We start from the raw sequence: 22,502 nt of genomic DNA, 5'->3' as shown, positions 1-22,502 counted from the left end.
GGCCATAGCCAATGGTATTCAGGTCTTACTCCTGATTCTGTGTTCAGGGGTCATTCCTAGTGGAGTTTAGGGAATCATTTAGGAGTCTGGGATTAAACCCTAGTCAGTAGCATGCAAGGCAAGAGCCTTACTTGCTGTACTGTCTCTTGGGTCTTATCTCCCATGTTCTGGCCAGGAACCCATTGCTTTTGTGTTTTCAGTCCTTTGTTCTTTTCCCTCTTTTGTCTTTCCATTGGTCTTTTTCAATTCATGAAATACCAGGACTTCCTCCTTCAGGTTCTTGTCCTTGAATAGCTTCTTGCATCTTGTGGAATGTGAACAGGTAATGACCCACCTCATTGCTTTGCTAAGAGTTCTAAAAGAACCTGGTGTGAAGATTATAAAGCAATCACTTTAGCTCACTTGTTATCCTTCAAATACTGTCCATGGCCTGTGTCAGATTGTAGATTCAAAGTTGATTAGTCTGTATCTCCAATGACTACAGCACTCAGCAGAGGATTCTGAAAATTCCCAACATGTATACCTTTTCTTTTTCTCTTTTTGTTTTATTTTTGGGCCACATAGGTGTTCAGGGCTTACTCCTAGAATATCCATTACTCATGGATGTTCCTATGGAGGTTTGGGGGTACTGAATCCTACTGGATCTGGGGAACTAAATGCAAAGTAAGTGCCTAGCTGGTTGTACAATTGCTCCAGCTCCAATACACCTCTCATCTTAGCACATCCATGCATCCAGGGCCCACCGAAGGTTCCTTTTCCTTGTTTCCATATGGAGCTGGGGGGGGGGGTCATCGACTCTGATGGCGGCAGGCAGATTGAAGTCGTGATGAAGTTGCCAAAAGTTTTTCTGAATGCTGACTTTTCTCCACTCACCTCTGGGCCCTGGATCCCTAAGGCTTGGCATGGGCTGACATCTCCTGGTTAATTCTTAGCCAGCCTTCAACCCCACAGCCAGTTGGTTTGTTTCCTTTTCCTCTTCCAGCACAACTGCCTGAGGGCCTTCCCTTTCCTTCAAGTTCAGCCATTCTCTTCCTCACACACTTCCATGTTCTACTTGCACCACCTTTCCACACAGTGCTGAATGGATCCGACTCTTCTAGAAATAAGTCTCCACATATTGTCTGCTTCCCTACGAGTGTCTGGGTAGCTACTCCTCTGACCCAAACTCCCTTGGAGGCTCCCGAAGCTTCCACTAGTTCGTCTTCGCCTGGATCCGAACTCGGTTGGCTCAGCAAAGGGGCTGTGTTGTCAGGGGTTGTCTGGGTCCTCGGAGCTGGTGGGCTTTGGGGCTGGCGTGGGTCTCCATTCATCTCCGCCAGGTTGAGCATACGACCCAGGTCAAGAGTTTTGGCCTCCGCGGGCCACCGTCGCTCCCGCGCCCGCTCCACCCGTGACCCGGAAGTGCTTCGTCCTTAGCAACTGCGGGACCTCGGCGGCGCCGGCCTCCCGGGAGCAACGGTGAGGCCTCTCGCCCCCGCCCCGCCTCGCCTCGACCCCTGCCGGGTTCGCGGGGCTCCTGCGTCCACGCCGCCCCCCACGGCTTGGGCAGCGCCTCTGGTTTCGCGCTTCCGTTTCTGCCGCTGCCGGAGGGTGGGGGTGCTGGGGAAGGCGCGACCCGGAGGAAGGACCAGCCTGCGCCTCCCTCCCGGGCGCATCTCAGGAGCTCCAGATGTGCCACATCTGGGGCACCTGCCAGCTGGTGCCCTGGCCCTTGCTGGGGGGTCAGGCAGCCCGGTGGTGTAGGGATTTTCAGGCTCGTGCGGAGCTCCCTGGGGAGGCGCAGGTGATGGTGGAGGAGGTTGGCTTTCTTGTGCAATTAGGGTGCTCTTGGGGGGCCCCTTTGGGTTGCGTGTTCCTGCGGTGGGATCACCCCCCAATCCCCACCCTCACCACCCCGACGGCCAGGGCGTGTGCACTGTGTGCCACTTGGACGCCAAGTCATGCGGGCGCTGGGACCAGCTGTGACTCACCTTGGAAAAGCACACCCCGAAAATTGCTTCTGAATGCAGGACGGTTTTGATGAGCTTCGCATAAACACCAAGATCTTAAGTATAAAAACACTCAGGGGTTGACATTTGGGGAATAAAATGCAGCCGTTTGTTTACCTATATACCCCCCCCTTTTTTTTTAACCCGAAATGATCTGCTTTCATTTCACTACCATAATTTATTTCTTTTTGGTTTTTGGGTCACACTTGGCAGCGCTCAGGGGTTCCTCCTGGCTCTACGCTCAGAAATCGCTCCTGGCAGGTTCGGGGGACCACATGGGATGCCGGGATTTGAACCAACGTCCTTCTGCATGCAAGGCAAACGCACTACCTCCATGCTATCTCTCCGGCCTCCATGTTTTTTTTTTAATTACAGTTTGTTTATTGATTGGTTGGTTTTGGGGCCACACCTGGCTATGCTCAGGGTTACTCCTGGCTCTGTGCTCAGAAATTGCTCCTGGCAAGCTCGGGGGTGGTTGGGTGGGGACAACATGGGATGCCAGGAATCGAACCTGGTTGTCCCGCATGTAAGGCAAATGTCCCACCACTGTGCTCTCTCTCTCTCTGGCTCCCCCATTTCACCACCATAAGTCTTAAGCACCTTCAGTGTCATTCACCCCCCCCCCCCCCCAAAGGCCCGAGCCTGCTAACAGCCTACTCACCAGGAAAACCTGACACTTGAGTTGGGTGGATTGGGAGATAAGTGAGAGGAGAAATTAGCATGGGCCGTGGTTTCCAGGAATGTGTAGATCAGATCTCTGCAGTATAGACAAGTTGTATCGGAAGGGTCAGGATCCTTTAAAAAATTATTTTTGAAAGAGTTTTGGGATACAGCCGTGTGACATTTTGCTGTCTTTCTTTAAAGCTCTAAGTACACTCGATTGATTGGCATTATCTTTCTTTGCTAGTACAAATTGGTTTGCTAGTTTTCCTGTTTGATACTTGAGCTGAGGCAGCTAACAGGGGCCTTGCACATAGACATTTTTTTGCTACTGAAAACAAAGACTTTATTTTGAGACTACAGTTTTCCCTCTTACTTGATTTTTTTTTTTAATTTCCAGACTAGAGAGATAGCAGTTTGCACACACCCCACTCTAGTTTCATCCCTGGCACTGCATATGGTCCCTGGAACACAGCAGCACTGGCAGTGCCTCCCCCCCAAAACAAACAAACAAAGTAAATTGATTTATTACTGGCTTACAGTACTAGAAAATTTTCCGAAGTAGCTTACCACCATCATACTGTTTATAGACTGCAGCAACAATTCCTTCATCATAAAGACCTCCCCCCTCATTTCTCTAGCCCTCACTCTACTTTTTACCACTTTAGCTTTCCATGAATTGTGTCTATGGGATCTAGTACCATTTCTTCATCATAAAGATTCCCCCATCCATTATCCAGCCTTCACTCTGCTTCTCACCTTAGATTTTCCTGAGTCTAGTTGTTTAATTTTTGCCAGTTTGTTTGTTTTAGTTATTCTTTTCACATGAATAAAACTGTGTGGTTTCACCTCTTTCATTTGTTCAATCAGCACACTCACCTGACGTTCTATCCATTTTGTCTATACAGGTCCGGTTTCACCCTTTTAAATGGCAGCATAGTATTCCACGAGGCCTGTGTACCATGGCTACTTTATCTGGTCCTCAGTGTTGGGTTTGATTCCATGGCCATATTTAATATGCTGAATATGAGTACAAGTACAATTTAGAATGAGTGCTTTCATATTCTTTGGATAAATAAATGCCCAGGAGTGGTATTGCTGGTATTTTCATTATCTAGTTCATTGTTTAATTGTTTTGGTCTGGGCTGTACCCAGTGGTTCTCACTCTGCCTGGCCAGCCAGTGTTTGCATCCGACTACTTGGTGTTTATGGGCCACCAGTCTTAACACCTGCTTGTGTGAAGCCAGCAGCAGTTATTTCCCCACCCCATGTCTGTAAAGGCCACATCACATTCCCACCAACAGGATACTTGGGGGTCCTTTCCCCACATCCTTGCCAGCTCTGGATGTTTTCTGTCTTTTTAATAAACATTCTCAAGGCTGTGAGGTGACATTTGGACATCATAGTTGGGTCTTTAGTATTTCTTATGCGTAAGAGTCTTGGGAAATGTTGCCCTTTATTCACTTGATAGGTATTTGCAGAATGTTTCCTACCTAGCAGGCACTGTATCAGAAAAGAAAAGAAAACAATAGTTACTCAACTACTCTGTGCGTGCTTTTTGGACTTGTGTTTAAGTTCAAGGCTTGGGTGACTGAAACATTTTCCGAGTTGAGCAGGGTGATGCTGGGGGCCTGTGTTGTGCTGGGGATTTAACTATTTTGATAACAGAATTGGACATGTGTAAAGTATGTGCCCTTGATCCTTGTGCTATCTTTGCTTCCTCCAGATCCCTCTTTTTGGTGGTACAGAGGATCAAACCTAAGGTATTGCAGCTCTACCACTAAGGAACATCCCTGGCAGGGATGTGATAGGCACACTTTTAAAATGCTCTGTTACATTCTTTTTTTTTTTTTTTAGTTTTTTTTTGGGGGGGTGGGTGGGGTCGCACCCAGCAGCGCTCTGGGGTCAATCCTGGCTTCACGTTCAGAAATCGCTCCTGGCAGGTTCAGGGGAGCATATGGGATGCCGGGATTCGAACCACTGACCTTCTGCATGAAAGGCAAACACCTTACCTCCATGCTCTCTCTCCGGCCCCTCTGTTACATTCTTATTGTTTTTGTTTGTTTTTGTTTTTTTGGGCCACACCCAGTGACACTCGGGTTACTTCTGGCTATGTGCTCAGAAATCACTCCTGGCTTGGGGGACCATATGGGACGCTGGGGGAACGAACTGCAGTCCGTCCTAGGCTAGTGCCGGCAAGATAGACAGACCCTTACCACTCAGCACCACCACTCGGCCCCCTCTTATTGTCTTTTTTTATTTTTTTGTTCCACACCCAGTGGCACTCAGGTTACTTCTGGCTCAGAATCATTACTGCCAGGCTCGGGGGACCATATGAGATTCCAGGGATTGAACCCGGGTCCATCCCAGATCAGCAGCGTGCAAGGCAAATGCCCTACTTCTGTGCTATTGCGCCAGTCTGTCTTATTATTTCCTTTCGAAGGCCACCCTGGTGGTACTCAGGCTACTCCTGACTTTGTACTCAGAAGTTACTCCTGGTGGATCACATTGGATGCTGGAAATGGAACACAAGTTGGCTGTGAGCAAGGCAAATGCCCTACTCACTGTACTATCTCTCTGGCCTCATTCTTATCATTTTAATGCCTATATATTCACTTATTCTAGTGCTTATTCAATCCTTTCACATATATGGAGTAGCACTTACAACCAAGGCAGAAGACCAGTGGTTGTTAACCCTTCTATGGCTGCAGCCTTGTGTTGGTCTGTAGATGACTGTAGCATGCTGACCTACTCAACAATATTTTTGTGTTCACTTGGTCATGTGTCCTGTCTTGGCCTTGGCAGCGTGGGACAGTGAGTGCCTGCCTGATCCCTGTCCTTAGGAGCTGTGATCACATAATCTCAGGAAAGTACAGCCCCCACTGTAACCAGTGTTTGCTGAGGATAAGTGGTCTTGTGCCATTTGAGTGGAGATTGAAGGCCATACAGGTTAGCGGGCCACACCTGTCAGTGCACAGGAGGCAGTGACTTATGTGAGGTGTCAGGGCAGCTTCGGGGGAGCGAAGAGAGGATCTGGACCTTGTCTGCAGACTGAGGAGTAAAGAGAAACCTCTGGTAGATGAGGAGAGCTGCAGCTGTGCTTCAGGGTGTCTGAAGAGCTTGCTTTGCGTTTCTTTTACTTTTTAAGTCATAATTGAGGTTCTCATCTTTTCCTAACATTCTCTTCATTCTATGTTTTTTTCCATGGGATGTATATTTGGGTTCCCCTGCAAACTTTGATGAAAATCTAATGAAAAAGCTATTAGAAATGAAAATTTTCTTTTTTTTTTTTTTGGTTTTTGGGCCACACCTGGCGGTGCTCAGGGGTTACTCCTGGCTATCTGCTCAGAAATAGCTCCTGGCAGGCACGGGGGACCATATGGGACACCGGGATTCGAACCAACCACCTTTGGTCCTGGATCGGCTGCTTGCAAGGCAAACACCGCTGTGCTATCTCTCCGGGCCCTCTTTTTTTTTTTTTTTTTTGGGTCACACCCGGTGGTGCTCAGGAGTTACTCCTGGCTGTCTGCTCAGAAATCGCTCCTGGCAGGCACGGGGGACCATATGGGACACCGGGATTCGAACCAACCACCTTTGGTCCTGGATCGGCTGCTTGCAAGGCAAACGCCGCTGTGCTCTCTCTCCGGACCCTAGAAATGAAAATTTTAATGCATTAAGCTTTTTGGGCTTTTGGTTTATTTTGAGTCAGAATTTTATGCTTAATTGAGCTTTTTTAAATGATGACTTTTTAATTGTGCAACTAAATGGTTTATATTTTTTTTAAAGATTTATTTTTGGGCTACATTTTAGAGTGCTTTACAGAATTCTACTGACAAGAAATTCCTTTGTGCCTTGTAACAGGAGATAGAGAACTTGACAAGAAGGATTTTGCAGATAGCATTTTATTTGGAATTGGAGCAAGAACTTGATCCACCAGAGTTGCAATTATGTCACCTAGAGTTGGTTAAGATTTAGTTAAGTCCAAGTTGGTCCGAGGGTTGTGTGTTATTGTTAAGCTGTTTAACATTGTCTCCTGCTCACACCCAAATTTGACTAACTGAAAAAAAAAATTTAGTTAAGTCTTATATCAAAAAAACTACTTTCCCTACCCCTTCCCATCTTTTTGGGTGGTAAAAAGATGAAATTTACCCTTTTAACTTTAGAATTTAATTATAGTTTGCTTACATGTCTATGGTTTGGATCACCAGTTACTAATGCAGACTTTCCACCACCGAAGTTCCTAAGACCCACCCCTTTTGTTCTTTTTTTTTTTTTTTTTTTGGTTTTTGGGCCACACCCGGCGGTGCTCAGGGGTTACTACCTGGCTGTCTGCTCAGAAATCGCTCCTGGCAGGCACGGGGGACCATATGGGACACCGGGATTCGAACCAACCACCTTTGGTCCTGGATTGGCTGCTTGCAAGGCAAACACCGCTGTGCCCACCCCTTTTGTTCTTACGTTACTTCTAGTTTCTCTCTCTTTCTCGTGCCCCCAGTTTGGTAATCTCAGTCATTCAGGACCAAGGGTAGCATTGTTAGACACCGTCTTTTGCCTTGTTATATTTCTTTGTATACCACAGATGGTTGAAATGATTTGTCCTTTCTCTGAATTTCCACTGTTTTTAAGTATACTTAGTAGTATTAAATACGTAGTGTTATGCAGCCATCATCAAGCCATCATCATCATTCATCATCATTCACCAGAGATGTATTCTAAATTTGATCATCTATTGTTGAATTCATTCTATTCACTTGGGTTGCTTCCAAGTTTTAGCTATTGTTTCTTTTCTTTTCTTTTCTTTTTTTTTGTTTTGTTTTTTGTTTTTTGGGTCACACCCAGCAGCACTCGGGTTACTCCTGGCTCTATGCTCAGAAATTGCTCCTGGTAGGCTCGGGGGACCATATGGGATGCCATATGGGATTCGAACCACCGTCCTTCTGCATGCAAGGCAAACATCTTACCTCCATGCCATCTCTCCGGCCCCAGATATTGTTTCTAAGGCTGCTATGAATATGAGTATACTGTCCAACTGCTTTCTTTTTTTTTAAACTTTATTTATTGATTGATTGGTTTCTGGGCCACACCCAGCGGAGCTCAGGAGTCTCTCCTGGCTCTGCACTCAGAAATAGCCCCTGACAGGCTGGGGACCATATGGGATGCTGGGAATCAAACCGGGTCCCTCCAGGTTGGCCACATACAAGGGAATGCCCCTTTGCTGTGCTATCATCTCCCGCCCCAAACTGCTTTAATTCTTTTCTTATGCTCCAGTAACAACTGCCTTGGGGATGTACTGATGGGGCAGGGAAGAAACATTGTTTCTTTGAATCATTGTTTACTGTGCAGGAGAGGACTTTAATAGCATGTACAACATCATGAAAATATTTCTGATGAAGTTACCTGGTGGGTAAGGACTGGCACAGAGGTACCTGCCCTTAGGACATGCCTTCTAATTAAAAAACAAGAAGGGATCATCATTCTCCAAATCCTCCCAGGTGTTGGCTCAATATCAGTCTTATCCAGTGAGAAAGCTAGGTTGGTTCCCCCCTCTTTTGCCACACCCAGCAGTGTTCAGGGGATACTCCAGTCTTTGCAGTCAGGAATCACTCTTGGTGGGCTCAATGACCATATGGTGTGCTTGGGATCAAACCCAGGTCAGCTTTGTGCAAGGCAAGTCTGGATTTTTTCCTTTTATTACACTATGCCATGTCACTTTTGGAACCAGATTTTGATTTAACATGCCAAGAAGAATCAAGAAAAGGGAAGACATACAGAGGAAAGTGTACACACACAGACACACACACACACACACACACACACACACACACACCATACCCCACCCCCAACCTCCCCATGCACACAAACAGCAGTAGTGCTCAGGGGCACACACACACACACACACACACACCCCATACCCCACCCCCAACCTCCCCATGCACACAAACAGCAGTAGTGCTCAGGGGCACACACACACACACACACACACACACACCATACCCCACCCCCAACCTCCCCATGCACACAAACAGCAGTAGTGCTCAGGGGTTGCTCCTGGCTTTGCACTCAGGAATTACTTCTACCAGGGTTTGTTGAGACCATAAGGGATGCTGGGGATTAAACTCAGGTTAGCTTTGTGTAAAGCATGAAGAATGAAATGATTGGGAGTTCAGTACAGGGAAGGAGTAGTAAAAGCAGCTGGTAGATTTGGGCACTTGGACAGTCCAGTGGGAATGGAGGAATTCTGCTCCAAACATGTCCTGCATATCTCCTTCAAGGGAATGGGATTTCTTCTTTATTAATTTTAATCCTGTTTTCTATCCTGATGTTGGGTTGACTGAGAGATTGTCCATACACTGTGGTGCTTGCACATTTGTTGCTTTCTGGGGTAGCACATCAAGTTGCAGTGCTTACACCCTTTGCTCTGGTGCTTACTGGGGATCACACCATTAGTTGTGGTGTAACTTGGCTGTGGTGCTGCTGGAAATCACTTTTGGTAGACCAGGTTCACGAGAGGACTGCCAGGTAGGTCTTGGTATATGTGAGTACTGAACTCATGCTCTCATAGCCACTTATTCCACAAACCATCCCCTAGCTTCTGAAACTGGATTGTTTCTCCCATTAGCCTTTAAAGAGGAAGGGGGGGTCTGCAGGGAGAATGTAGGCTGCGAAGAGATCAGAGTGAAGCTTAGACTATGTTTAGCCTTCACTATGTTTAGAGAATGTTCACATTTCTTCCTTTGCTATGATCTACTTTAGTCAGTTTGAATTGAATATGAAAGTGTTTCAGCAGTTATACCAAAATAACACATTGTCAATTTTGCTTAATCCTTCTTAAAATAGTCAGTTTACATGATTTGTTATTCTTTTTTTGGTTATTTTAAGGTTCTTAAATGAAAATAAATTTGGACTGTACAGGGATCTTTTGCTCAACTATGTCAACTGTTTTCTTTTAGATTTACTGAATTTTGCCAGCTCAAATTAGTCAGTCATACAGTTTACAAGTAAGGATAAGGATATCCTTTGAGTATCATTACTAAAATATACATCATTAACAGGAATGATTATTTTTTTGGTTTTTGGGCTACACTCGCAGCGCTCAGGGGTTATTCCTGGCTCTGTGCTCAGAAATTACTCCTGGCAGTGTGGAATTCCATATGAGATGCTGGGGATCAAGCCAAACACCTTACTTGCACTGCTATCACTCTAGCCCCAGGAATAATTTTTAACATGTTAATTAACCTCAGTCTATAGTGTGAAGTTTTTTTTTTTTTTTAACACCCAGCAGCGCTCAGGGGTTACTCCTGGCTATGCTCAGAAATCGTCCCTGGCAGGCTCAGGGGACCCCATGGGATGCCAGGATTCAAAACACTGTCCTTCTGCATGCAAGGCAAACGCCTTACCTCCATGCTATCTCTCTGGCCTCGTGAAGTATTTTTTTAATGGCTGGCTATAACTATATAAAATTGATTATGGAGGTATAATTAACGTACTGCAGATATTTATGGTGTCATGGTTTGCATGTATGAAGTCCTAGATTTCATTTCCCACATCATACATATAAAATGTGTACATATTGTTATATTACAACATATGTGTATACTTTTACTAATGTCACAAATAAGGTAGGGAACATGCCTGTCAACCCAAAATTGTCCTATTTCCTATTGTCCTATCAGACAACCACTGATTTCTCTCACTGGACATGGGTTTTCTTCTCCAGACTTTTATACATTGCAGTCACCCATAGGGGCTCTGGTGCTTCCTCACATTTCAGTGATTTTTGTGATTTACCCTAGCTGATTTTATTCCTATAAATGGATGTGTTTTAGTTAATAAGTGTTGCTATTCATGGACTTAATCTGGTTATGTCTATATTTTTGCTTTTAGCATATTGGTTCCTATATAATTAGACACATTGTGTGTGTGTGTGTGTGTGTGTGTATGGACATATACTAGTGGACTGACTAAATCATATGGTAGTTATTTACTTAATTTTAAAAGAAACTGCACGGATTCCTATGTGGCTATACTATCCAGTACTTTTATCTTGGTGTATGAGCGACCCAGTTTCTTCACCTTCTTGCCAACACTTGATATGGTTAGTCTTTTTAATTTTAGACATTCTAATAGACGTGTCTGCTAGCCCATGTGGTTTGGATGTCATTTACCCCAATTACAGTGATGCTGAGTATCTTTTTCGGTTTATATGCCCCCTTTGGTAAAGTGTGCATTTTTTGTTCATTTTTTAAAAATAAAATTTTAGGGGCCGGAGAGATAGCATGGAGGTAAGGCTTTTGCCTTGCATGCAGAAAGACGGTGGTTCGAATCTCGGCATCCCATATGGTCCACCATGCCTGTCAGGAGCAATTTCTGAGCCTGGAGCCAGGAATAACCCCTGAGTGCTGCCAGGTGTGACCCAAAAACCAAAAAAAAATTTTTTTTTAAATTTATTTTTATTTATCTTTTATTTTTTAATATATTTTTAAGCACCATGATTACAAGCATGTTTGTATTGGGTTTCAGTCATAAACAGAATACCCCATTCACCAGTGCAACCTTCCCACCACTAATGCCCCCCTCCTGCCCCACCCCTGCCTGTATTCATGGTAGGCATTCTACTCTCATTCTTTAACATTGTCATGCTAGTTGTTAGTGTAGTTATTTCCCTCACAGCATTCACCACTCTTTGTGGTGAGTTTCAAATAATGAGCCGGTCCTTCTGGCCCTTTCATCCCTTAACTCTGGACCTTATTACAGTAATATCTTTCATTTTTCTTAAAACCCATAGATGAGTGAGACTATTCTGTGTCTATCTCTTTCCCTCTGACTTATTTCACTTAGCATAATAGATTCCATGTATAGGAAAATTTCATGACTTCCTCTCTCCTGACGGCTGCAATAATATTCCATTGTGTATATGTACCATAGTTTCTTTATCCATTTATCTGTTGGAGGGCATCTTGGTTGTTTCCAGTTTGACTATTTAAATAGAGCTGCAATGAATATAGGTGTGAGGAAGGGATTTTTATATTGCATTTTTTTTTGTGTTCCTAGGGTATATCCCTAGGAGTTGTATAGCTGGATCATATGGGAGCTCAATTTCCAGTTTTTTGAGGAATCTCAATATTGTTTTCCATAAAGGCTGGATTAGACAGCATTTCTACCAGCAGTGAATGAGAGTTCCTTTCTCTCCACATCCCCGCCAACACTTGTTGTTCTTGTTCTTTGTGATATATGCCAGTCTCTATGGCATGAGATGGTACATAGTTGTTTTGTTTTTTGTTTTTCGGGCCACACCCGTTTGATGCTCAGGGGTTACTCCTGGCTAAGCGCTCAGAAATTGCCCCTGGCTTGGGGGGATCATATGGGACATCGGGAGATCAAACCAAGGTCTTTTCTTGGCTAGCGCTTGCAAGGCAGACACCTTACCTCTATCGCCACCTCGCTGGCCCCTACATAGTTGTTTTGATTTGCATCTTCCTGATGATTAGTGATGTGGTGCTGTAGGCAGCTTCTGTCCTACAGTGCCAGTGGGATTTCAATGAATCCACTTCAGGGGGAGTGGGTTGGACAGGTGGCAAAATATGAAATAATGAAACCACATACAAGTATGTGAGGTCAACACATCTTCTGGCAGGAGTACGACAAGTTTAAATTTTTTAAGCAGGGGGTCTTGTAGGGTAAAGCCAGTCACAGATACAGAGAAGAATGTTTAACATCACAAAGCAAAGTTTAACAATACTTAAGCCTTGCCTCCATGCTATCTCTCAGGCCCCTGTCATTTTCTTTCTGAGTTGAAGAAGTTCTTCATATATTTTATGGAAATCCATGTTCAGACATAAAGTTTGCAAATATTTTTTCTCAGTCTCTTTTTTATTTTTTAACTTTATATTTGTTTTATTTTGGTCACATTTGCCACCGATCAGAGGTTACTTCTGGCTCTGCATTCAGGAATTATTCCTGGTGGACTCGGATATGGGATACTGAGGATCAAACCTATGCCGGCCACATGCAACAGAGGTGCCTTATCCACTGTACTATTGCTCTGACCCATGTAAAAAAAATTTTTTTTATTCTCTGAATTCTCTTGAAGAGTGGAATTAACTATGATAAAATCCAGTTTTGTATTTTTCTTTTATTGAGATAAAATTGGGGTTGGAGCCATACAACAAGCCTGGGAGGCACTTGTGTTGTCAGGAACATGACTGACCTGGGTTTGATCACCGGCACTCCATTGTACCCTGAACCCTGTCAAAAAAATTGATCCCTGAGTACTGCAGAGTGTGTTCCCACCCCCCCAAAGGATAAATATATAACTAAAATAGAATAAAGGAAAACTCCAAAATAGAGAAAGGAATTATGAAGGACTATAATGAGCTTTGTGTTGTTTTGGTTACTGTAACTTCTCAAGTATAAGCTGAGTTTTTTTGGCACAAAATTTGTGCCGAAAAACCCAAACTTGGCTTATATTCACAAATTCAGTGATGATGACAATGTCTATGCCAGGGGTGGCGAACAAGTTCGACACAAAGAGCCAAAATTTTTTTTTTTTGGTTTTTCGGGCCACACCTGTTTGATATTCAGGGGTTACTCCTGGCTAAGCGCTCAGAAATTGCCCCTGGCTTGGGGGGACCATATGGGACGCCGGGGGATCGAACCGCGGTCACGATCTTTCCTTGGCTAGCGCTTGCAAGGCAGACACCTTACCTCTAGCGCCACCTCGCCGGCCCCATGAGCCAAAATTTTAAACTGTGAGAGTCAGAGAGCCATACCACGCAGTGACCTGCCAAAATAGACAAACACTCACACAAAAGCATATCATTTTTTTTTTTTTGGTTTTTGGGCCACACCCTGTGACGCTCAGGGGTTACTCCTGGCTATGCGCTCAGAAGTTGCTCCTGGCTTCTTGGGGGACCATATGGGACGCCGGGGGATCGAACCGCGGTCCGTCCTAGGCTAGCGCAGGCAAGGCAGGCACCTTACCTCCAGCGCCACCGCCCGGCCCCAATTTTAACAATAATATATGAAACACATATTGCATTTTGCCATTTTGAGTGAGGGTCAAAATCCTGCAGTGATGGTGAGGGTGTGCTGTGTCCTCCACACTAAGAACTAACGTTAGGCAAGATGTGACCCAACATGTGCCACACGGGTCTCCCGCTCTCTGGCCCGTGCAGTTGTTTCTGAGGGATGGGAGACGGGAGGACGCAGCCTGGGGTGTGGTGGGACTAGCTTTCGGAGATCTCTCCTCAGAGGTCCCTCCTCAGAAGTAGCAGAACAAAATCCAAACTTGGCAAAGATCCACAGTATACAAAATCATGATAAGAGGCAAAGAGCTGCATGTGGTTCGAGAGCCACGTGTTCGCCACCCCTGGTCTATGCTGATACCCTCACATCAGTAACTACAGCTGTAACTACAGCTGAAGCTCTTTCTGGATATACAGATGATGATGATGAAGAATCCAGTTTTGACGGATTTTAACCTTTGTGATTTAGCTTGATTACCTGTTACGCTAGGGTTTTCTGCACTTTAAAGTTTTAAAGTTATTGTTGCTAGTTTACAGTTTTTCTTTAGCAATAAATATTGAAAAACATTTAACCTACTGATTCTTCAATTATTGTAATTGTTTTGGGTATATATTTTTATTTTTGAAATTTACCAGTGGCTGCTGCATTTTCCACCTCTGCTTATACCCGAGTCACTAAGTTTTCCCAGTTTTTAGGGTAAAATTAAGGGGGTTGGCTTATACTTGGGTCGACTTATACTTGAGTACCGTATTTGCCGGCGTATAAGACGACCCTTCAACCCATGAAAAACTTCCTAAAAGTCTTAAAAGTAAGAGGGGTGCGGATCACTCGTCCCTGAAGCTGGAACAAGTTTCAGCATGCCGTATACCAGCATATAATATGACTCCCGACTTTTAGGAAGTTTTTTATGGGTTGAAGGGTCATCTTATATGCCGGCAAATACGGTATATATGGTAGTTTGTTTGTGGGCCATACCTGGTGGTAATCATGGCTTACTCATGGTTCTGTGCTCAGAGATCACTTCTGGTGGGGCCCAGGGAATTCATATTTGTTGTTGGGAAGTGAACCTGGATTGATTACATGCCTACCCTTGGTACTTTCACCCCAGTTCCTTCATTTCTGTTTTTTTTTTCTTTAAAAATATGGAATGCTTCATGAATTTGCATGTCATCCTTGCACAGGGGCCATGCTAATCTTCTCTGTATCATTCCAATTTTAGTATATGTGCTGCCAAAGCGAGCACTCATTTCTGTTTTTAATACAAGTTTTTTCTCCTTCTCTCAGAAGTAGCCCGTTTTATGTTTGCTTTATACCTTATTTAAGTTTGCATTATTAAACTGTTAACTTTGTATGTTTTAAAATTTATAAAATGCAGTCACTATTTAGATTTTTTAATTTAGTTTTCGGTCTATACCTGACCGTGATCTAGCCTTACTCCTGACTATATGCTCAGGGATCACTTCTGGCAGGGCTGAGGGCACCATTCATGGTGCCAGGGACTGAACCTAGGTCGGTTGTGTGGAAGGCAAGTTCTTTACCCTTTGTACTGTCTCTCTGGCCAATAGACTATAGCTATTTTTCAGTGATTTTTCTTTTCTCTATAGTATTATTCATTTGCTTTGTGTATAGTTTGATAACTGTTGATTGTGCTTAAAGGGGGATAACTGAGGTGTTCTAATTGCAGTCATTTGAAAGGTGTTAAACTATTATACTAGGAAACTATCAAGAAGCATCTTTTATGTTGTCAGTTTATCTTTATAATTGAAAACAAATGGACATTGTCATCATAGGATGTTCTCTGTGTAGTTTTACCTATATGTAAGGAGATAGTTACATCTGGGCTTGTAACTACAAAACTTGTATAACCCTGAAGGAGAAGATTCTGGAAAAGGAGAGTAGATAAATGTCCCTAAAACCATAATGAAAATTTCACAATTGTAGCTATTATATATAGAAGCAGTTAATTTAGGAAAAGAATTGAAAGTATGATATATGTGTGTCTATATTATAGTTGATTACAAAAACAATTTATAATCTTAATAAGAAATAAAATAAATCTTGTTAAAATGTATACCTTAGTCTGGTAATCCTACTTTTTATCTTATTCTGTAGAGAGAGAATTATAATTTATTTTCTAAAGAGAATCCTTGTTATGAATGTGGCATGCTTAGACAATGGTTTCTTTTGTCACGTTGAGAGGCAAAGACAAAGAGCTGTTTCAGTGATAGATTATTGGCAGTTTTGAAACTGTTATTGAAGCAACAGTGGCTTACAAACTAAACTTTTATAAACTTTAGGGGTAGCCAGTTATCACATCCTTTTTGCCATTAAGTGCCAGTATCCTGTACTACTTGTTGGCATTCTTAAGATGGTGAGTTCTTTCCTATTTCTTTTCTTTTCTTTTTTTTTGGGGGGGCACACCCAGTGGTGCTCAGTAGTGACTTCTAGCTCTGAACTCAGAAATTATTCCTGGCAGGCTTAGGGGACCATATGGGATGCTGAGGATAGAACCCAGGTTGACTGTATGCAAGGCAAATGCCCTATCCGTTGTGCTATTGCTCCAACCCTGCTTTTCTTTTTTTTTCTTTTTTTCTTTTTTTTTTTTGGGCCACACCCGGCAGTGCTCAGGGGTCACTCCTGGCTGTCTGCTCAGAAATATCTCCTGGCAGGCACGGGGGACCATATGGGACACCGGGATTCGAACCAATCACCTTTGGTCCTGGATCGGCTGCTTGCAAGGCAAACGCCGCTGTGCTATCTCTTCGGGCCTTGCTTTTCTTTTCTTAAAGTTAATGTTATAATAATTCAATAAAAATTTATTGAACAAGGCTGGAGTGATAGCATAGTGGTAGGTCATTTGCCTTGCACGCAGCCAGCCCAGGATAGACTTCAATCCCTGACATATTGTCCCTGAGCTTGCCAGGAGTGATTTGTGAACACAGAGTTAGGAGTAACCACTGAGCACTGTTGGATGTGCCCTCCCCCAAAGAATTTATCAAACAATAAATTGTTCTTGGGATGGAAATGTTGCCAGAAAATTGAAATTTTTTGGTGTTGGGGGTGGTTGGGATGAGGAGTAGGGACACAAAAAGGACACACCTATTGGTGGTGCTCAGGGACCACCCCTGGCTTTGCTTGGGTACCATATGTAGTGCTGCAGGATTCAAACCAGGTTATTGTTCATAGCCAAATGCAAGGCAAATGCTTTAACTTTTGAATTGTCTCTTTAGCTCTGGGTTTTATTTTAACAGTCTTTTTTTTAAGTTATTCGGTCACACCCATTGATGCTGAGGGTCCCTCCTGGCTCTGCACCTAAGAACAATTCCTGGCAGTTCTCAGGGGTTAGAACCTGGGTTGGATATGTGCAAGCAAGTGCTTTACCCACTGTATTATCTCTCCAGCCTCTTAACAAAAATTATTGGTAAGCGATAGTCTTTATTTCTTAAATTTCATAATTTTCTTTGTAATAGACTTATGTTTCATGTTCTATATATTAAACTTTTTTTCCTTTTTAAATTAACTGAGTATATTCCATTGTTTTTCTTTTTTCTTTTTTGGATTTGGGGCATACCTAGTGGTGCTTGGGATTTATTCCTGACTCTGTGCTCAGGGATCACTCCTGGTGGGTCTCAAGTGTGCCAGGGACAGAGCTTAGGTTGGTTGTATGCAAGGTAAGTGCCCTCCCTGCTGGACTATGGCTCCAGCCCCTAAGTGTGTTTCTTGCATAGAAGTGAGACCAGGGCCTTAGTAGAAATGCTGGCATGTATGGAGAGAGCAGTGGTTTTGTCTAGCATACTACATGGAGCTGAACCACTGAACTGATGATGGTTTAGGAGCAGCAGCAGCAACAGCTCACATTTTAAATGAGGGTTCACGACTCGAAAGGGTTGGGTTAAATGGGATCCTGCTGGAGAGTGAGGTTCATTGACCGAGGACTTGGAGTTCATGGGAGAGAGCAGTTTCGGAAGATGAGCTGGTTCTGGGCCACTGAAGAATATGTATCTCTCCCAGAGTGGATGAAACTCTCCTTGCTCTGGGCAAGATGAAGATTCTGGACCAACCAAACCTTTGATCCTCATCACTGAGAGTTGGCTTAGACTATGTCTCAGTATTTAGGGCCCTGTGGAGTGGAAAGGTTTTGATTCTTCTTTCTAGAGACTTTGGCTTCTAAAGTGCAGGGCAGCCCAGACACTGAGAAAGCAAATCAAAGAAGAATGAATTTGGTGCCCAAAGGGGAACAACTGGAGAATATCTTGTTTCAGAGAAATTTATAATAGGCAGTCATGTTCCTGGGAAAATTTAAATATTTAGAAATAGATTATATGACTTATTAGGAAATTAAAAAATATTTAAAGAGAACAAAGTTCTCCGTAAGACAGTTTTCTAATTATTCCTGGGATATAATAAGAAACTATCAAATTTTACATCTATTTGCAGACTACTGTACACAGATCCTAATGTGTTTTCAGCTGATTACGTTAGATTTTATAGGCAGATAGTGATTTTAGAATCACTTCGTCTCTTCTAATATTTATATTACCTTTTTGTTATGTAGTGATGACTAGCTCCTTTGGAATAACACTGAATACATTATAGCCGGCAGTCATTTTTCCTTTTGTGGTGCTGCATAATTAACTCACTCATGTCCCTGAACCACGGGCCAGCCTAGCTTTTCCTATTTTTGAAGTTTAATAGGATTGTCTCATATGCTCCATTACTATGCCTGGATCATTGTTGCATTTAACTTTTTTTTTTTTTTTTTTTGATTTTGGGGCATTACTGAGTGGCTACTCCAGGTCTGTGATTGTGGTGGTAGAAGTAGGAAACCTCTCTGAGATGTCAGGGATCAGACTTGGGCCTCATGTATGCAAAGCTTGCACCTTTGATTGATCTGTCTCTTAGTCCATCAATCGCTATTTTTGTTTTAACTTCTATTTTCTTTTTAAACTTAATTATTTTTAATTTTTTCTTGGGGGGGGGGCATACCTGCTGGTGCTCAGGAGTTACTCCTGGTTCTGCACTCAGAAATTGCTCCTGGCAGGCTCAGGGGATCATATGGGATGCTGGGGATCAAACCTGGGTTCCCTGGGTTATCCGCGTACAAGGCAAAACACCCTACCGCTGTGCTACCGCTGGCCCCTATTTAAAATTTGTTTTATTTAAACCTTTGTGATTTACAAAGTTATTAGTTGGAAAACTTAATTTTTAAAAAAAATTTGGGCTTCTTCGGAATCTTGGTTACCCCCATCACTGATTCTTGGGTAATTGTGCTGGTGGGTATGGTAGAGCCCAAGGATGCCACGCTATAGAGATGACCTGTGGAATTGCTTTCCTGCTAGAGGCTGGGCTGCCAGAGTCACATTCTGTGCTGTTTAGAAGCCTCCTGGGTTGCACCTGGTCCTGTCAGGTACCATGTGGAATTGAACCTGGGTCAGACACCTGCTGGGCCACATTCCCTACCCATTTGACTATCCTGATCCCTTAAACTTCATTTTTAAATTTCAAATTATTTTAAAATTCTTGAAGAAACACGGGGGATTATAAGAAACACTTCAGAGAGAGCCCACATTTCCTCTTGTGTCAATGTAGTATATAACATTGCAGCTAGGAAACTGATATTATGTACATGTCTTACTCAAGGGCCATTGGCTTTCTCTGAGTGCAATGCCTGCCATAGCTACGGAACTATGTGTCTACCACAGTTGTGGTGCAGAGTAATTCCTTCTCGGGAATCTCCTGCTTGCCTCTGTGGCACAGTCCATGGGCATCTCCCTTCAGAACTCAGACAGTCACTATCTCAAAATCTCAGGTTCTGTTCAACCACCTTCTCCCTCTCCTTCTCTTTCCTTCCCTCTCCCCCAAACTTTTTCTGCTCTTTTTTGATTTTTGGTTTACACCTGGTGGTGCTCAGGAATTATTCTGGCTCTATTATCAGGTGCTCAGGGGCAACCCCCTAGCATTGCTTTGGGAACCGTGCTGTATTGGGACTGAACATGCACCTGTCACCTGCAGAGAGAGTATGTGTTAAACCCTTTAAATTTTCTCATTAGCCCAAATGTTGTTTCTTCAGAAATGAAGAAGACCAAAACAATAGCGTAGCAGGGAGGGTGCTTGCCATGCACGTGACCCAGGTTTGACCCCCATCATCCCATATGGTCCCCTGAGCACCTTCAGGAGTGATTCCTGAGTGCAGAGCCAGGAATAAGCCCTGTGTATTACCAGGGGTGCCCCCCCCCCCCGCAAAAAAAGCAGTGTAAAAGTGCCCATATAGTATGTGGCCTTGAGACTAATGTTTCCTGTCCATCGTAATCCCTTTGTCACCCATCCAGGTTATTGTGTTTCAGTTGTTTACTTTTTATTTCTTGAGAGTCATACTCCAATGTGACATCACTGCTATTGAACTGGCCATCCATTGAAGGACAGCTGGTTTTTGTTGGATTTTGGCTATTTTGAGTGCAGCTACTATGACACTCATTTGTGAATGTACGTTTTCATTTTTCGTAGATAAATTCCCAAGATTGCATATATCTTTTGTTTATATTAACTTCTTAACATTATTATCTTATTTCCTTTATTTGTATTTTTTTCTCCACACAGACAAATAAATTAAAAAATTGTTCAAACTGCTTGAGATGAAATTGCTCTCAGAATACCTAAGTAACACCACTCTGAGCCTTTCCCAAGCAAGAGGATATATTTTTATACACACAAAGAGGAGTGGTCAGCTTTGTTAATTTAACAGTGGTAGAATTTTGGTCATACAGGTTTGACAAAAGGATTGTCCCTTTGCACATTTTTTCCCTCTGGTATAGGATCTGACATAGGATAATATATGATAGTTCTATGTTCTCTTCCTTCCTTCCTTCCTTCCTTCCTTCCTTCCTTCCTTCCTTCCTTCCTTCCTTCCTTCCTTCCTTCCTTCCTTCCTTCCTTCCTTCCTTCCTTCCTTCCTTCCTTCCTTCCTCCCTCCCTCCCTCCCTCCCTCCCTCCCTCCCTCCCTCCCTCCCTCCCTCCCACACCCAGCGGTGCACGGGGAACCATATGGGACACCAGGATTCGAACCAACCACCTTTGGTTCTGGATCAGCTGCTAGCAAGGCAAACACCGTTGTGCTATCTCTCCGGGTCCCTCTTGCCTTTTTTAATTACAAACATGTTTTTGCCTTTGTCTTCTCTAACCCTGCCATTTCATTGGTAAGTTCTCTATTATTATTATTATTATTATTATTATTATTATTATTATTATTATTATTATTATTATTATTATTATTGTTATTATTGCTTGGGGGACCAAATTTTTAATCAGGTATTGTTCATTTGGTTTGTCTCTTTTTTGCTCATGATTAAATTCCAGTTTTTTTTGGGGGGGGGTCACACCCGGCGGCACTCAGGGGTTACTCCTGGCTCCACACTCAGAAATCACTCTCGAAAGGCTCGGGGGACCATATGGGATGCTGGGATTTGAACCAATGACCTACTGCGTGAAAGCAAATGCCTTACCTCCATGCTATCTCTCTGGCCCCGCGTTTTATCTATCTATCTATCTATCTATCTATCTATCTATCTATCTATCTATCTATCTATCTATCTATCTATCTATCTATCTATCTATCTATCATCTATCTATCATCTGTCTGTCTATCTATCATTTATCTATCTATCTATCTATCTATCTATCTATCTATCTATCTATCTATCTATCTATCTATCTATCTATCTATCTATTTTTTTTTTGGTCACACCTGGTGACGCTCAGGGATTACTCCTGGCTATGCACCCAGAAATTGCTCTTGGCTTGGGGGACCATATGGAACACCAGAGATTGAACCCAGGTCCGTCCGGGTCAGCCGCATGCAAGGCAAATGCCCTGCCACTGTGCTATCGCTCCGGCCGGCCCCAAGTTATATATTCTTTTTTTTTTTTTTTTGTATTTGGGCCACACCTGGCAGCGCTCAGGGGTTACTCCTGGCTATCTGCTCAGAAATAGCTCCTGGCAGGAACAGGGGACCATATGGGACACTGGGATTCGAACCAATCACCTTAGGTCCTGGTGAGTCGGCTGCTTGCAAGGCAAATGCCGCTGTACTATCTCTCCGGCCCCAAGTTATATATTCTTGATCAGAGTACTATGTAAGAGGTATTGTTTCTTTGAGAAATAGATCTTACCATGTTTAAATTTTTTCATTTTAGCTCATTTACTTAAAAGATTTTTTGTTTGTGTGTTTATTTTGGTGCCACACCCAGTGGTGCTCAGGGCTTACTCTTGATGTTACTCTCAGGGATCACTGATCTCTGATCATAGGATGCCATGAATTGAATATGGTTTGATTATGGATCAACTGCAAGTACCCTACCTGCTGTCCAATAGCTCTGGGCACCATGTGATATCAGGAATTTGAACCAGGTTGTGGCCACTGAGCTGCATGCAATGAAAGTTTCTTCCCTCCAGTACTACCGTTGTTATTGCCCCTTTAGATGGTGAAGGGACAGCATTCTGTGGTTAGCATAAGCCATAACCAACTTGTAGAACAAGAATTCAAATATAAAGGCTCAGAAGCCTTCAATCAATCAGTAAGCTTTGCTGTCTTCCACTCTTAGCCCTTTGCAGTGCCATTTGGCTTTCCAGAAATTGGGCACTTTAACCTTCACTTATGAGAGGGTACATTTTTTTTTTTGTCACACCCGGCAGCACTCAGGGGTTACTCCTGGCTCTACAATCAGAAATCACTCCTGGCAGGCACGGGGGACCATATGGGATGCCAGGATTCGAACCACTGTCCTTCTGCATGCAAGGCAAATGCCCTGCCTCCATGCTATCTCTCCGGCCTCA

General features: G+C 43.4%; 1 protein-coding gene and 1 non-coding gene across 2 annotated transcripts in view; one reads left to right on the top strand and one right to left on the bottom strand.

Annotated features, from left to right (window-relative positions):
• Window positions 1–1,404: 1,404 nt before the first annotated feature.
• Window positions 1,405–22,502, top strand: part of DIS3L2 (DIS3 like 3'-5' exoribonuclease 2) — a 306,442-nt gene continuing 285,344 nt past the window's right edge. Inside the window, exon 1 of the mRNA XM_049769303.1 lies at window positions 1,405–1,458. The gene's annotated coding sequence lies outside the window, so the exon portion shown is untranslated. The remainder of the gene's footprint in view (window positions 1,459–22,502) is intronic.
• On the bottom strand, window positions 14,810–14,916 carry LOC126003076 (U6 spliceosomal RNA). The gene has a single exon (XR_007493619.1). It is a non-coding gene; the product is annotated as a U6 spliceosomal RNA (small nuclear RNA).

Source organism: Suncus etruscus, chromosome 2 (assembly GCF_024139225.1).
Source record: "Suncus etruscus isolate mSunEtr1 chromosome 2, mSunEtr1.pri.cur, whole genome shotgun sequence".
NCBI classification, from domain to species: domain Eukaryota; kingdom Metazoa; phylum Chordata; class Mammalia; order Eulipotyphla; family Soricidae; genus Suncus; species Suncus etruscus.
This window is presented reverse-complemented; position numbering and strand designations above follow the sequence as displayed.